The following is a 15699-nucleotide window of genomic DNA, read 5'->3' as shown; positions in this document are numbered from 1 at the left end:
AAGTGCTGGGATTACAGTTGTGAGCCATCCTGCCTGGCCAGGGCTAAGACTTGTGAAAAGGAAACCCAAAGTCTCATCTTGCATGTGGCTGAATTATGTCGCAAATCAAATTCCCGAATTCCAACCTTGCAGGACGTCTTCAGTTAAAGTGAGGGCAACTTGAAAATTGGAATGGGAACATAAGGGAAGATTCCAGTAAAGCTGGGGACATTGAATCCCTAAATTCTGTTATGCTCCTTGCCAGCAGAAACAGCCCATCTACCCCTCCCTGGGTCCAGCTGTGTGGACACAGATTCGCAGCAAGTGTGAGGGTGTTATTTCCCTACTGTCGTAATCATCACACTTTCTTTTTCTTTCTTTCTTTCTTTTTTTTTTTTTTTGAGTTGGAGTCTTGTGCTGTTGCCTAGGCTGGAGTACAGAGGTGCAATCTCGGCTCACTGCAGCCTCCGTCTCCTGGGTTCAAGCAATTCTCCTGCCTCAGCCTCCTGAGTAGCTGGGACTATAGGCACGTACCACCAAATCCAGCTAATTTTTTTGTATTTTTAGTAGAGACAGGGTTTCACCCCAATAGCCAGGTTGGTCTCGAACTCCTGACCTCAAGAGATTCACCCACAGCCTCCCAAAGTGCTGGGATTAAAGGTGTGAGCCATGCGCCTGACCTCATCACAATTTCTTAACCCTTTGGGAAACCATATGGCCTTCCCCGAGGTAGCTGCCTTGCAGGGCACTTATGATTCTTCTTAGATCCTATGCCCTCCCCTCTTTCCTGGACCTGTAACTAGACTCAAGTCCCACCAGGCCCCAGAGAGAAAGGTACAGACCGTGAGCCATGAAGAAGTGTGCTACACGCCAAAAGAACTGCATGATTTTTCCAATTTATACAGACAAATCCAAGAGATATGTATAGGAATAGATTTTAAGGGTGTGAGATCATGGAAGGACCATAGTGTTGGATCTGGCTGAACTTAACGATATGGGCCCACTAAGCAGAGATTCTGAACTCAGTGCTTTAGCATGAGGGGTTAGAAAGGGCTCTAACTTGGTTGGTTGGTTGGTTGGTTGGTTGGCTGGTTGGCTGAAACATGGACCAAAAGGTAGGTGGCCTACACTGTTCCTTATTTTGTTATTACTATATTTGTATATTCATATACAAACTTATATGCTATGATATATAATACATATTATAGCTATAAAACAAATCTTTAGGCCAGGCGTGGTGGCTCATGCCTGTAACCCAAGCACTTTGGGAGGATGAAGCAGGTGGATCACGAGGTCAGGAGTTCAAGACCAGCCTAGCCAACAGGGTGAACTCCCATCTCTACTAAAAATACAAAAATTAGCTGGGCATGGTGTCAGGCACCTGTAATCCCATCTGCTTGAGAGGCTGAAGCAGGAGAATTGCTTGAATCCGGGAGGCGGAGGTTGCAGTGAGCTGAGATCATACCACTGCACTCCAGCCTGGGTGACAGAGCAAGACTCCGTCTCATAAAAAAAAAAAAATCTTTTGTTTTCTTTCCTCTCTCATTCCCTTATCACCTAACATGAGATGGATCATCACAGCATTGAAGTGACAGGATGTCAAGCAGAAGAGTAAACAACACCCAACAATGTTGCAGCCTCTCTGGGGAAAGGATTGGCATGTTTTCTGTTGTATGCAGGACGGTTGAGTCATGTTAGGTGGAAGTATAGCTTTGTTACTGTCTTTATCTGGAGATTAAGTGTGGTTTAAGGAGCTGCATACAGGTGCCAGGTTGACAGAGTACTGTGATGATTAGTTTGATGTGCAAACTTGGCTAGGCCCAGTTATGTAATCAAACATGAATCTAGGCCAGGCTTGGTGGCTCACACCTGTAATCCCAGTACTTTGGGAGGTTGAGGCAGGCGGATCACCTGAGGTCAGGAGTTTGAGACCAGCCTGGTAAACATGGTGAAAATCTCTACCCATCTCTACCAAAAATACAAAAATTAGCCTGGCATGGTGGTGTGTGCCTGTAGTACCAGCTACTTGGGAGGCTGAGGCAGGAGAATTGCTTGAACCTGGGAGGTGGATGCTGCAGAGAGCAGAGATCATGCCACTGCACTCCAGCCTGGGCAACAGAGTGAGACTGCATCTCAAAAAACATAAAACAGAAAACAAAACCCCCGTGAATCTAGGTATTACTATGAAGGTATTTTGCAGATGTGATAAACCTGTGTGGGCCTCATCTAATTATCCGAAAGACCTTAATTGCAAAACTCAGGTTTCCCCGAGTACAGAGCAATTAAGTCTATGGCCTGCAGCCTCAGCTTCCACCTGAGTTTCCAGCCCACCATCCTACCCTACAGCTTCAGATGCGCCTAGCCAGCTCCCACAATCGTGTAGGACAATTTCTAGAAGTGAGTTAATGAACACGCTATTGGATCTGTTTCTCTGGAGGAACCCTAACTGACACAGGGGCCGACTCTGGAGGTTGTGAGGTCCAGTTCCTTATCCCTGTGTAGTGTATTGGCCAGTGGGGGTGGGAATTGTTTCCAGGCAGGCTGTGTCATTTATTCAGGCAGGGGCCCCTCCGCGTGGCTCTGCCTGAGAGCAAAGGCAGGTGGGGGTGGTCCTGGGGAGGGCCCAAAGCTTCGTTCTGTGCCTCCTAAAGCTTTCCCACTCCAGGGAGCAGGCCAGACAGGTTGGCAGGAAGAAGCAGGCTTCATCTGGAAGGATGTCTCCAGGGTGGAAATGATGAGATTTAAATGGTGTGAGGACCCGGAGGGTGAGGTGCGACAGCACCACTGACCCAGCTGCAGAGTTGGACTCTGTGATGCCCGTTGTGTACATAGGAATCTGTGTGCCTGAGTGAGTAGGTGCCTATACTTGGATAGGCTGCGAATCTGTGTGCACACAGCTGGCTGGAGAGCACATGAGTGCCCACTTGCTGCAGGGCCCACTTGCTGCAGGTGATCCCCATCCTCTTGGGCTCTACACCCTGGCGGGTGTCAACAGAGACTACAAAGAAACAAGTGGACATAAAATGACAAGTGCTAGGATAAAAAGCATGGAAAGGAGAGGGGATAACGCGGCAGGGGACATTTTGGAGTGCGGTGATTTCGACACCAGGAGGATGAGTGGTTAGACAGTGGTCGGGGAGGGCCTCCGAGGAGGTGACACCTGAATGATGAGCTGGAGCAAACCAAGCAAAGATTGGAGGAAGAGCCTCCTAAGCAGAAAGAACTGCAAGGACAAAGGCCCTGGGGCAGGAGTGGGTACGTGTGTCCTGCGCGGTGGCAGGTGTCTGAAGCCGAGCCCAGAGGAGCTGCGCAGATGAGGCCCAGAAGTGGAGCCAGAGCATGTAGGGCCGGAGACCCGCAGTAAGAAACGGGATGTGGTCGAGATGGGCTGGGAGCCACCGCAGCACCATGGGGCGGGGGCAGCAGATTATGATGTTGTGTACTTCAAGGAGCTGGAGTTTTATGAGGGAAGAGCGAGGAGATGTGTGGGAGGAAGAGCAGCCCCACTGAGGCTTGCAGGGAAGGCAGCAGACCTCAGGTTAGAGCATGAGGGTGGAGGGAACGTTCCAAGAAGTGGGTGGGGGAATAAGCACTGGACGGCTGATGACAGAGGGCAGGGTGGAGTATGCGGGGCCAGGGAGGGCTGCACAGAGCCCTGGGAGGGTAAGCGGTGGCCCTGGCGGGCTGGGAGGCACCACCTTGAGGTGCTACTGGATGATACGCCGCAGGGAAGGCGGGTGGGCTCTTCTGATGACAACCTTCTTGCTGGCGTTAGACTGAAAGGGGAGGCGATTTGTAGGGAGGAGGCCAGAGGGGTTGTCCGCAGGGAAGGCACCAGATGTGGGGCAGGAGAGCTGGTGTGAGATGCAGCCGTGGGGCCTGGAGGAAGTCATATCACCCCACTGAATTCTCACTTCCTCATCATAACAGACCCTGTGACATATAAAACCTGCTCTACCTACCACACAGGGGTCACGAGGCTGGAGTGAAATAATGGAGTGCTTTCCCAGAGTGGCACACGGGACCCAGGGATGGGTGTGCAAAACCATTCTAGGTGGAAGAACACTTTTTTTCTTCTTTTTCTTTTCTTTTCTTTTTCTTTCTTTCTTTTTTTTTTTTGAGATGGAGTCTCCCTCTGTTGCCCAGGCTGGAGTGCAGTGGTGCAATCTTGGCCCACTGCAGCCTCTGGCTCCCAGGTCCAAGTAATTCTCCTGCCTCAGCCTTCTGAGTAGCTGGGACTACAGGCAACCACCACAACATCTAGTTAATTTTTATATTTTTAGTAGAGACAGGATTTTACCGTGTTGACCAGACTGGTCTCGAATTCCTGACGTCAAGCGATCCACCCGCCTTGGCCTCCCAAAGTAGCGGGGATTACAGGCATGAGCTACTGTGCAAAGCCAAAAACACTTGATTATAATAGCATGCTATTTTTCAATGTATTAGATAAATGTATTTTTCCATTTAAAGTGGGGATATAAAGCTCCGCTTTAAAATCCACATAAGTAAAAAAGCTAGTCCGTTTAAAAGGTTAAGTAAATAACAGTCTAGGGCAGATACAGAAAAGACAACATCATGACTGTGGTTCCTGAAGGATTAAGGTTGCAGGAAACACTGAATGCTAAAAGCTTTGCGAATGTATAGTCCATGAAAATGTCTTTTTAAAAATGAGGTGCATACCAAGATGTTTGAGTGTGCGTATTTGGAGTAGGCGCTGTGGGCATACAGGTGTACCTGTGTGCGTCTCACAAGCAGGTGTAGCTGGCTGCTTGTGTGTACGTGGTGTTTGCGTATCCGTGCACACATATCTGTGCACACGTGCTCATAAGGCTCTCTGCGGCCAGGTGCGGTGGCTCACGCCTGTAATCCCAACACTTTGGGAGGCTGAGGCGGGGGGATCACAAGGTCTGAAGTTCGAGACCAGCCTGGCCAAGATGGTGAAACCCTATCTCTACTAAAAATACCAAAAATTAGCAGGGCATGATGGCAGGTGCCCGTAATCCCAGCTATTCGGGAGGCTGAGGCAGGAGAATCGCTTGAACCCGGGAGGTAGAGGTTGCAGTGAGCCCAGATTGCACCATTGCACTCCAGCCTGGGCAACAGAGCGAGACTCTGTCTCAAAAAAAAAAGAAAAAAGGCTGTCTGCATGTGCATGTGCATTGATCTAGCTGGGCAGGCATGTGGGTGTGGGTGTATTAGATGTGTGCACATCTTGAGTCACTGCTGTTAACAGTGACATAGCATGTGTGTAGAAATGCCTCCTCCTCCCCAACCATCAGCATTACCCAGTAGGGCTGAGCTGTGCAGGAAACTTGGGGCTGGAGGGTCACTAGCCACCAGAGGGCAGAGGACGGCTGGGCAGGGGCTGCATCTTCTGGTCGGCTGTGGGCTTGTTCTCCCAGGCAGCCTCAGGATCTTCTCAGCTCTGCACTGGGTCAGGCAGGTCTGCCTTGAGCCTGACACTGGAGGCCATCTGGCATCCTTCTCTGCCCCTTCCCCACCTTCCCTGACCTCCTGCAGGCCTCTGCTAGACTAGACAGTAGCCCCTGGCTGAGGCCTTCTGGGAGGCCCGAAGCTCAGAAAGTGGACCTGTTGTTGGAGGGGCGGTTGGGACCCATGGCCAACCATGGATGGTCTCATGGGGTCCTGGGAAAACGGGTACTCCTGGCTCAAATGGCCTGGATCCTGAGGTGTTGGTGCCTGGGCCTCTGGTGGCAGGGCTGACCTAGATACTTCGGGCTCTTCTGCAGCCTGGGCTCTGTGGCTCTGACTTTGGGTCCTTTTGGGGGTGCTATGTGGCTGGCTGTCTCCTCTGCTCTCAGCCCTAAGCCTGTTCAGAATAACACGAATCCCCAGGCGCCTCCCTGGCTTGTGGGGAGTGGGCCCTCTGAGGTTATAAGGTGGCCATGGGAGGGGCAGCTGGACCCTGGAGCCCTTCTGCTCAGATGTCCTCACATCCCGGGCCACCACCTGCCTCCTGCCAGCACGAACAGGGAGGAGCACCCCAAGACCAGCCTGACGGTGGCAGTGGTGATTAGCTGCAATCCTCGATCCTCCACACATCCCTTCTCTCCACAAGCACTTAGTGAAGTCCTGCTGTGTGCCAGGCACTGTCCCAGGAACTCGCCTTTGGGTGATGGGTGGCTCCCTCCTCTGCCAGCCTGGGAGGACCAAGGCCTTGTCAGAGTGGGCCATGTGAGTGGGCAGCAGTTTCCCCCACCCAGAGAGGAGGCTGCTAAGCCATAATGAGAAAGCAGCTGACTGCGGGCCAGGTGCTGCAAGGAGCACGGGCCGTGCCATCAAGCATCTGATTCTACAGCTGCCCTGGGAGATGAGGACGACTCACCCCACTGTACGCTTAAAGATACTGAGGTTCTCTCACCCAAGTCGCACAGCCAGTGAGTGACCCAAACTGGCATCACACATGGAGCTTGGTCTCATTCAGCAGCTCGCTTTTTTTTCTTTTTCTTTTTTTTTGAGATGGAGTCTCACACTGTCACCCATGCTGGAGTGCAGTGGCACGATCTCAGCTCACTGCAAACTCCACCTCCAGGGTTCAAGCAATTCTCATGCCTCAGCCACCTGAGTAGCTGGGATACAGGTGCCCACCACCATGCCCAGCTAATTTTTGTATTTTTAGTAGAGACAAGGTTTCACCATGTTGGCCAGGCTGGTCTCAAACTCCTGACCTTAAGTAATCCACCCACCTCAGCCTCCCAAAGTGCTGGGATTACAGGTGTAAGCCACCACACCCAGCCAGTAGCTAGCTTCCTCTTTCCTTCCTTCCTTCCTTCCTTCTTTCTTTCCTTCCCTCTCCCTCCTTCCCTCCCTCCTTCTTTCCTTCCTTCCTTCTTTCCTAACTTCCTTCCTTCCTTCCTTCCTTCCCTCCTCTTCCTTCTCTCTTTCTTTCTCTCTCTCTGTCTCTCTCTCTCTCTCTTTCAATGAACTTTCACTCTTGTTGCCCAGGCTGGAGCGCAATGGCAAGATCTCAGCTCGTTGCAACCTCTGTCTCCTGGGTTCAAGCGATTCTCCTGCCTCAGCCTCCCAAGTAGCTGAGATTACAGGTGCCCACCACCACATCCAGCTAATTTTTGTATTTTAGTAGAGATGGGGTTTCACCATGTTGGTCAGACTGGTCTCAAATGCCTGACCTCAGGTGATCCACCCCCCTCGGCCTCCCAAAGTGCTTGGATTACAGGTGTGAGCCACCATGCTCAGCCTCTCTCTCTTTCTCTCTTCCTTCCTTCCATTTCCTTTCTTGCTTTCTTTTTCTCCTCTCTTTCTCTCTTTTTCTTTCTTCTTTCTTTTCTTTCCTTTCTTTTTTCTCTCCTTCTTTCCTTTCTTCTTTTTCTCTTTTTTTTTTTTGAGACAGGATCTCATTTTGTAACCAAGGCTGGAGTGCAGTGGCACAATTATGACTCACTATAGCCTCTCAGCCTTGACCTCTTGGGCTCAAGTGATCCTCCCACCTCAGACCTTCTTACTCTGAGTAGCTAGGACTACAGGCATGCACCATCACACCCGGCTAATTTTTAAAAATTTTTGTGGCCGGGCGTGGTGGCTCACGCGTGTAATCCCAGCACTTTGGGAGGCCGAGGTGGGCGGATCATGAGGTCAGGAGATTGAGACCATCTTGGCTAACACGGTGAAACCCCATCTCTACTAAAAATACAAAAAATTAGCCGGGCATGGTGGCAGGGGCCTGTAGTCCCAGCTACTCGGGAGGCTGAGGCAGGAGAATGGCGTGAACCCGGGAGGCGGAGCTTGCAGCTGAGATGGCACCACTGCACTCCAAGCCTGTCGACAGAGCGAGACTCCGTCTCAAAAAAAAAAAAAAAAAAAAAAAAAATTTGTGTAGAGACAGGGTCTCACTATGTTGCCCAGGGCTCATCTCGAACTCCAGGGCTCAAGCAGTCCTTCTACCTCAGCCTCGCAAAGCGCTGGGATTAGAGGCGTGACCCACGGTGCCCGGCCTTTGCTCTTTCTTTAGAGACCTCCAGACACAGTGAGTTACTTTTTGCCTGTGCCCAAATGTGAAGGAAGTAGGCAGTTCCTGGGTCTCAGGAGGAGTGACATCATCTCCCCTATCCTGCCCAGGTGGCCAAGTTCACAATTTAGTACATGTCCTTCCAAGTAATCCTCTACAGGCCTGTCTACATGTAATCAAAGTCTGGAGTTTTGTCGTCTTTATCTGCGTTATAGAAATGGGATCATATTACACTCCTGTGGTAGGCAGAATAATGGCTCCACTTTCCCTCCCCCAAAACATAGCTCCATCCTAATCCTTGGAACCTGGGGAATGTTATCTTATAGGTGGGGGAAAAAGGATTTTGCAGGTGTGATTAAGTTAGGAATTTTGAGATGTGGAGATTATTCTGTATGAATATGGACAGAAGAGGTAAGAAAGAACTAATTAATTTATTTATTTATTTTGAGATGGAGTCTCCCTCTGTCACCCAGGCTGGAGTGCAATGGCATGATCTCGGCTCACTGCAACCTCTGCCTCCTGGCAGAGTGATTCTCCTGCCTCAGCCACCCAAGTAGCTGGGATTACAGGCGCGCGCTACCACGTCCAGCTAATCTTTGTATTTGTAGTAGAGATGGGGTTTCGCCATGTTGACCAGGCTGGTCTCTAACTCCTGACCTCAAGTGATCTGCCCACCTCGTACTCCCAAAGTGCTGGGATTACAGGTGTGAGCCACCACGCCTAGCAATGAAATAATTTTAGAAGTCCAGGCAAAGAAATCAGGGGAAACTTCCTGGAAGAGGCGGCCTTAGAAGGCAAAAGGGAGAATTGGTGAGTGGAAGAAGCCATAGGCCGGTTGGTGGAGCAAAGCTTTGAGAGCCAGTTGAGCTAGCAGGGCAGAACCTGGACAAAGCCTGCTTTCTAGACTCCGACTCAGTGGTGTGCTGGTAAAAGTTTAACAACCAGCTCTTGGGGGGCCAGGCAGGAATCCCAATCTGTAGCCTTTGCCAATTTCTTTGCCAATTTATACCACACATATTTACCTCCCACCATAGCCAACTTGAAGCTACGAATGTGATGCCACTGAATGCAAAATTGGTAAGAAATACACAGTAGCACACAATTCCATAGTATAGCCATTTCCACTATACAGATCCAGTCAATATCAATAACCACAGAGCATCAATAATAGTATGCTGGCAAGTCTCTGAGCCTACTTTGACTCAGGAGGCTGCCCAATAAAAATAAATAAATAAATAAATAAATAATAATACACTGTAGCAAAGTAATTCACAAGTGATGAGTTTTGAGTGTTAACTTTGTTCACCTCAGCTTCCTAAGTAACTGGGACCACAGGGATGTGCCACCATGCCCGGCTAATTTTGTTTTTATTTTTTGCACAGACCAGGGTCTCCCTATGTTCCCCAGGCTGATCTCCAACTTCTGGGCTCAAACGATCTTCCCGCCTTGGTCTCCCAAAGTGCTGAGATTACAAGCGTGAGCCGTGGCACCCAGCCTATTTTATTTTATTATTTTTTTAAGACAGAATCTCCCTCTGTTGCCCAGGCTGGAGTGCAATGGCATGATCTCAGCCCTTTGCAACCTCTGCCTCCTGGGCTCAAGCAATTCTCATGCCTCAGCCTCACGAGTAGCTGGAATTACAGGTGTGAGCCACTATACCCGACTAATTTTTTTGTATTCTTGGTAGACACAGGGTTTTGCCATATTGGCTAGGCTGGTCTTGAACTCCTGACCTCAAGTGATCCACCATCTCGGCCTCCCAAAGTGCTGGGATTACAGACGTGAGCCATCACGCCCAGCCTATAATTTTGTTTTTAATAATAGCTGTGTTTAATAACTGGCTCACAAAATTCCGAAAACTTAACAATAGACTCCCATGAGCAGACCAGGCTTCTCCAGCCCTCCTCGAACTGCATGAGACTGCCTCTTGGAACTTAAGAAGCTCCAAACCTGACAACCCACCAGGGTTTGCGCTGGGACAATGATCTGAGCTCTGTCCTCAAGCATGCATTTCTCCAGGTCATTGACCTATGGCAGGAATGCCCGGCCCCTCCCTCAGCCCTTGGTTGCAAACAGGAGGCCACAGGCTCCTCACGTCCTTCCAGTCAAGGCGAAAGGTCTCTCCTTGCAGCCCAGAGTGAAGCCTTCCTGCCCCAGCTGGCTGACCCCTCATTCTGCCTCTCTCTAGAACCTAGAGGCGTCTTGATCCCTGGGCCCCACCTCTGCAGGACAGAGCCAGGATTTCTAGGAGGGGTCATTACAACCATCCCCCATCTCAGCCTGGGACTTTCTGCAAAAGAGTTAGGGGAGCAGGCCACAGAGCAATGGCCTTCCTCAGGTCACAGATGCTTTTAATCCGAGCTCCCATCAGGCCTGGGTAGAAACCCTGCCACCCCAAATCACCAGGCACAAAGTCCCCTCACTGGGGCAAATCATAATGTTGGGCCTGTCTTTTGCCCCAGCCTCTCCACCCTAAGTTTATTTTCATCTTGACAGTACCCCATTTCCTCCTACCTAATCCCCACATTCATCTTCCCTTCTTCACTATCAACACTCACTGTCAGGAGAGGAATTGATTAGCTAGTTCTTGCTATTAATTAAATACTTGATGCATACGGCCAAGCTTAGATGGATGGAATCCCCGTATTGGTAAGGTGGGACTTTTTATTTTCTTTCTTTCTTTCTTTCTTTTTTTTTTTTTTTGAGACCCAATCTCACTCTATCACCCAGGCTGGAGTGCAATGGTGTGATCTTGGTTCACTGCAACCTCCACCTCCCAGGTTCAAGCCATTCTCCTGCCTCAGCCTCCCTAGTAGCTGGGATTACAGGCACACAGCACCAAGCCCAGCTAAGTTTTATATTTTTAGTAGAGACAGGGTTTCGCCATGTTGGCCAGGCTGGTCTGGAATTCCTGGCCTCAACTGATCTGCCTGCCTCAGCCTCCCAAAGTGCTGGGATTACAGGCGTGAGCCACCACGCCCGCCTAGGGTGGGAATTTTTCCACCAGGGTTCTGGGTTCAGCTCTGCCACAGATTCCTCTCTCTGGGCTTATCCTCTGAAGGCATGATTTTGGCATGACTGAGTGGATGGAGGAGGAACTTGGGGTCAGCGGGCTGTCACCCTGCTCTGACGTGGAACTGGCTCAGCAACAGGGCCGCAACAGGCCTTGTTGGACATGGAAGCAAATGAGAAAATTAGTAATACTGATTCAATGTTTACTTAAGATTCTGATACTTTGTCCATTATAGATCTTTTGCATTAATTTTGATTTTTTTATTATAGGAAAATATATATAACATAAAATTGAAAAGTGTACAGTTTTGTGGCATTTAATACATTCACATTATTATATAACCCATCTCCAGAACTCTTTTCACCCTGAACAACTGAAACTCTATTACCATTAAATGTGAATTCACTCCCTGTTCTCTCTTCCTCCAGCCTCTGGTGGACCTTCATTCCATTATTATTATTATTCTTAGAGACAGTGTCCCTCTGTTGTCCATGCTGGAGTGCAGTGGTGCAATCACAGCTCACTGTAGCCTCAAACTCCTGGATTCAAGGGATCTTTCCACCTCAGCCTCCTGAGTAGCTGAGACTATAGGCACAGGCCGCCACACTCTGCTAATTTACTTATTTTTTGGAAAGATGGGGTCTTGCTGCATGGCCCAAGCCAGACTTAAATTCCTGGCCTCAAGTGATCCTCCCACCTCAGCCTCCCAAAGCATTGAGATAACAGGTCTGAGCCACCACACCCTGCCCATTCTACTTTCTGGCTCTTAAATATGACTACTCTAGATACCTCATATAAGTGGAATCATACAGTATTTGTCTTATTGTAACTGGTTCATTTTACTTGGTATAATGTCCTGAAGGTTCATCCTCATTGTAGCGTGTGTCAGAATTCCCTTCCTTTTAAAGGATGAATAATATTCTGTTGTGTGGATATAGTACGTGTTGTTTATCCACTCATCATTGATGGACGCTTGCGTTGCTTCCACTTTTGGCTACTATGAAAAATGCTGCTATGAACATGGGTGTGCAAATATTCATTTGAGTCCATAATTTTGATTGTTTTTTTCTTTTTGAGACAGAGTATCACTCTGCTGTCCAGGCTAGAGTTCAGTGGTGCAATCTCGGCTCACTGCAACCTCCGCTTCCCAGGTTGAAGTGATTCTCCTGCCTCAGCCTCCCGAGTAGCTGGGATTACAGGTGTCTGCCATCACACCTGGCTATTTTTGTATTTTTAGTGGAGACAGAGTTTCACCATGTTGGCGGCTGGTCTCAAATTCCTGGGCTCAAATGATCCACCCGCCTTGGTCTCCCAAAGTGCTGGCATTACCGTGAGCCACCATGCCCAGTCCATAATTTTGATTTTTAAATGGTGACTACTAAGTTTTTCTGGCACCCCTTAAATTTTGTCAGGCACTTGCCTTACCCTAATCCTGGCCCCAGTTTGGGTTGTCACAGCAAGGTGGAAATGTACTGAAAAGCTCGTGTTTTATCTTTAAACGTTCACATGGGGACCAAAAAAGGGAGAAAACCCACTTTGATAGGAATATGACAAAGGGATGCAGGAACCAACTGAAAGAGCCCCCGGGGCCAAAGATGGAGCAACTTGAGCAACAAAATAAATAAAGTAAGCATCAAATTATAGCCCAAAGTATAAAATAAGTGTCTATGAGTCTATACTAACATAGATGATTGAATACATTCATGTTAATAAATGGGAGAGCACTTTGAGAGGCCAAGGCGGGCAGATAACACTTGAGTCCAGGAGTCTGAAACCAGCTTAGGCAATGTGATGAAACCATGTCTCTACCAAAAATACAAAAATTAACCGGGCATGGTGGGGCACGCCTGTAGTTCCAGTTACTTGGGAGGCCGGAGTGGGAGGATTGCTTGAGCCTGGGAGATGGAGGTTGCAGTGAGCTGTGATCTCGCCACCACACTCCAGCCTGGGCAACAGAGTGAGACCCTGTCTCAAAATAAGTAAATATATAAATAAAATAAACATATAAATAAAAATGAAAATAAACGGGAAATAAGAGACAAATCTTCCATGCGGAAGAACCCCAAATGAATTGTGTAGATTCTCCACCCTACAGGAGGGCACACACAACTCCAGGCTGCCTTAGTGACCTTCTTCCAAAGAGTACAGCACAGGAAGGGGGAGCAGGGAGAATTAACTTCACAGTGGAGAAATCGGACAAATACGACCTCAGTCAGGTGATCGAGGTCACATCAGCTGTCATGAATTATGTTGATAGTGGGCATCCTGCATATGATGGGATGAAATGGCACTTTACCTCCATGACCCTTTTCACAACAGTAACGCCAGTACAAGGTAAACATCAGACCAGGCGCGGTGGATCACGCTTGTAACCCGAGCACTTTGGGAGGCTGAAGCAGGAGGATCTCTTGAGGTCAAGAGTTTGAGACCAGCCTGGACAACATGGTGAAATCCTGTCTCTACTAAAAATACAAAAATTAGCCAGGCAGGGTGGCACGCACCTGTAATCCCAGCTACTCGGGAGGCTGAGGCAGGAGAACCACTTGAACCCGGGAGGCGGAGGTTGCAGTGAGCCGAGATCGCGCCATTGCACTCCTGCCAGGGTGACAGAGTGAGACTCCATCTCAAAAAAAAAAAAAAAAAAAAGAAAAAGAAAAAAGAAAAGAAAAACATCAGACAGATCCCAACAGAACGGCATCCTACAATATACGTGACCACTGTTCCTCAAACCTGTCAAGACCATCAGAAACAAAAGAAGCCTGAGAAACTGTCACAGCCACAAGGAGATGTGACAACTAAATGTGATTTTTTTTTTTTTTTTTGAGATACGGTCTCGCTTTGTCACCCAGGCTGCAGTACAGTGGCACAATCACAGCTCACTGCAGCCTTGAACAAGTGATCCTCCCATCCATCTCAGCCTCCCAAGTAGCTGGGGCTACAGGCATGCACCACCATGCACAGCTAATTTTTGTATTTTTTTTAGAGACGGTATTTCGCCATGTTGCCAAGGCTGGTCTCGAACTCCTGGATTCAAGCAATGCACCTGCCTTGGCCTCCCAAAGTGCTGGGATTACACACATGAGTCACCATGCCTTGCCAAATGTGATAGATACTTGACGGGATCCTGGAACAGGAAAAATATATTAGGTAAAAACTAAGGACATCTGAATGACCATGGATTTTAGTAATGTATCCACATTGATTCATTAATTGTAACAAATATACCGTATGAATGCAAGATGTTCATAATGAGGCCAGGGGTGGTGGCTTACGCCTGTAATCCCAGCACTTTGGGAGGCTGAAGCAGGAGGATCTCTTGAGCTCAGGAGTTCGAGACCAGCCTGGGTAACATAGTGAGAGCCCCAGCTCTACAAAAAATTTTTAAAAATTAGCCAGGCGTGGTGGCACATACCTGTAGCCCCAGCTACTCAGAAGACTGAGACAGGAGGATCACTTGAGCCGGGAGGTTGAGGCTGCAGTAAGCCAGGATCATGCCACTGCACTGCAGCCTGAGCAACAGAGTGACACCCTGTCTCAATAATAATAACAATAATAATAATAATAGTAATGGAAACTGAGTATGGGTTGTATATGGGAACCTTGTTCAGTTTCTCTGAAAATCTAAAACTCTTCCAAAAAGCAAAGTCTGCTTAAAAATTCACACAGGGTTTGCATTCTCGTCCACGACAAGGTTTTGCAGGTTATTACAGAGGCAGGAGAGGGTGCAGGTTATCCTGCCCCTCCCTGTCCCAGAGGTCCCCTTCCCCAGGAGCTGTCTCCCCTGTGAGAGAGGGTGAGCTTCTGTGCCCCAAGCCTCTTGTCCTCTGACTCCAGTATTCTCAGAAGCTGGGACCAGCTCTGAGCCCAACTTCCTGAACTCAAATCCTGGCTTTCTGTCCCTATGTGACCTGGAGCTTGTAGCTTCACTTCTCTCTGCCTCACTGTTTGACCTATAAAGCAGGGCAACCAAGGCACCCCGAGGGTGGCTGTGAAGAGTGAATGAGATGGCAGACAGCCCAGACGCCCACGGATGGGTGAAGAGACCAATACAATGCGGTACAGGTGTATAAGGGAATGAAGTACGGACACAGCCTAGACACAAACAAACCTTGAAGACATTCCTCTAAGGGACACATGCCAGGCGCAGTGGCTCATGCCTGTAATCCCAGCATTCTGGGAGGCCAAGGCAGGTAGATCACTTGAGGTCAGGAGTCAAGACCAGCCTGGCCAACATGGCAAAATCCTGCCTCTATTAAAAATACAAAAATTAGCTGGGCATGGTGGTGGGTGCCTGTAATCCCAGCTACTCGGGAGGCTGAGGCAAGAGAGTTGCTGGAACCTGGGAGGTGGAGGTTGCAGTGAGCCAAGATCATGCCACTGCACTTCAGCCTGGGTGACAGAGCAAGACTCTGTTGAAAGAAAGGAAGGGAAGGGAAGGGAAAAAGAAAGAAAGAGGGAGGGAGGGAAAAGTAAAAGAAAGAAAGAGAGAAAAGAAGAAAGGAAAGAAAGAAAGAGAGAAAGAAAGAAAGAAAGAAAGAAAGAAAAAGAAAGAAAGAAAGAAGAAAGAAAGAAGAAAGAAAGAAAGAAAAGAAAAGAAAAGAAAGAAAGAAAGAAAGAAAGAAAGAAGAAAGAAAGAAAGAAAAGAGCAAACCCAGAAACGAAAGATCACACACTGTGTGACTCTATTTACGTGGAATGTTCAGAGTAGGCAAATCCATAG

The sequence above is a fragment of the Papio anubis genome, chromosome 18 (assembly GCF_008728515.1).
Source record: "Papio anubis isolate 15944 chromosome 18, Panubis1.0, whole genome shotgun sequence".
NCBI classification, from domain to species: domain Eukaryota; kingdom Metazoa; phylum Chordata; class Mammalia; order Primates; family Cercopithecidae; genus Papio; species Papio anubis.
Note: the sequence above shows the minus strand (reverse complement) of the source record.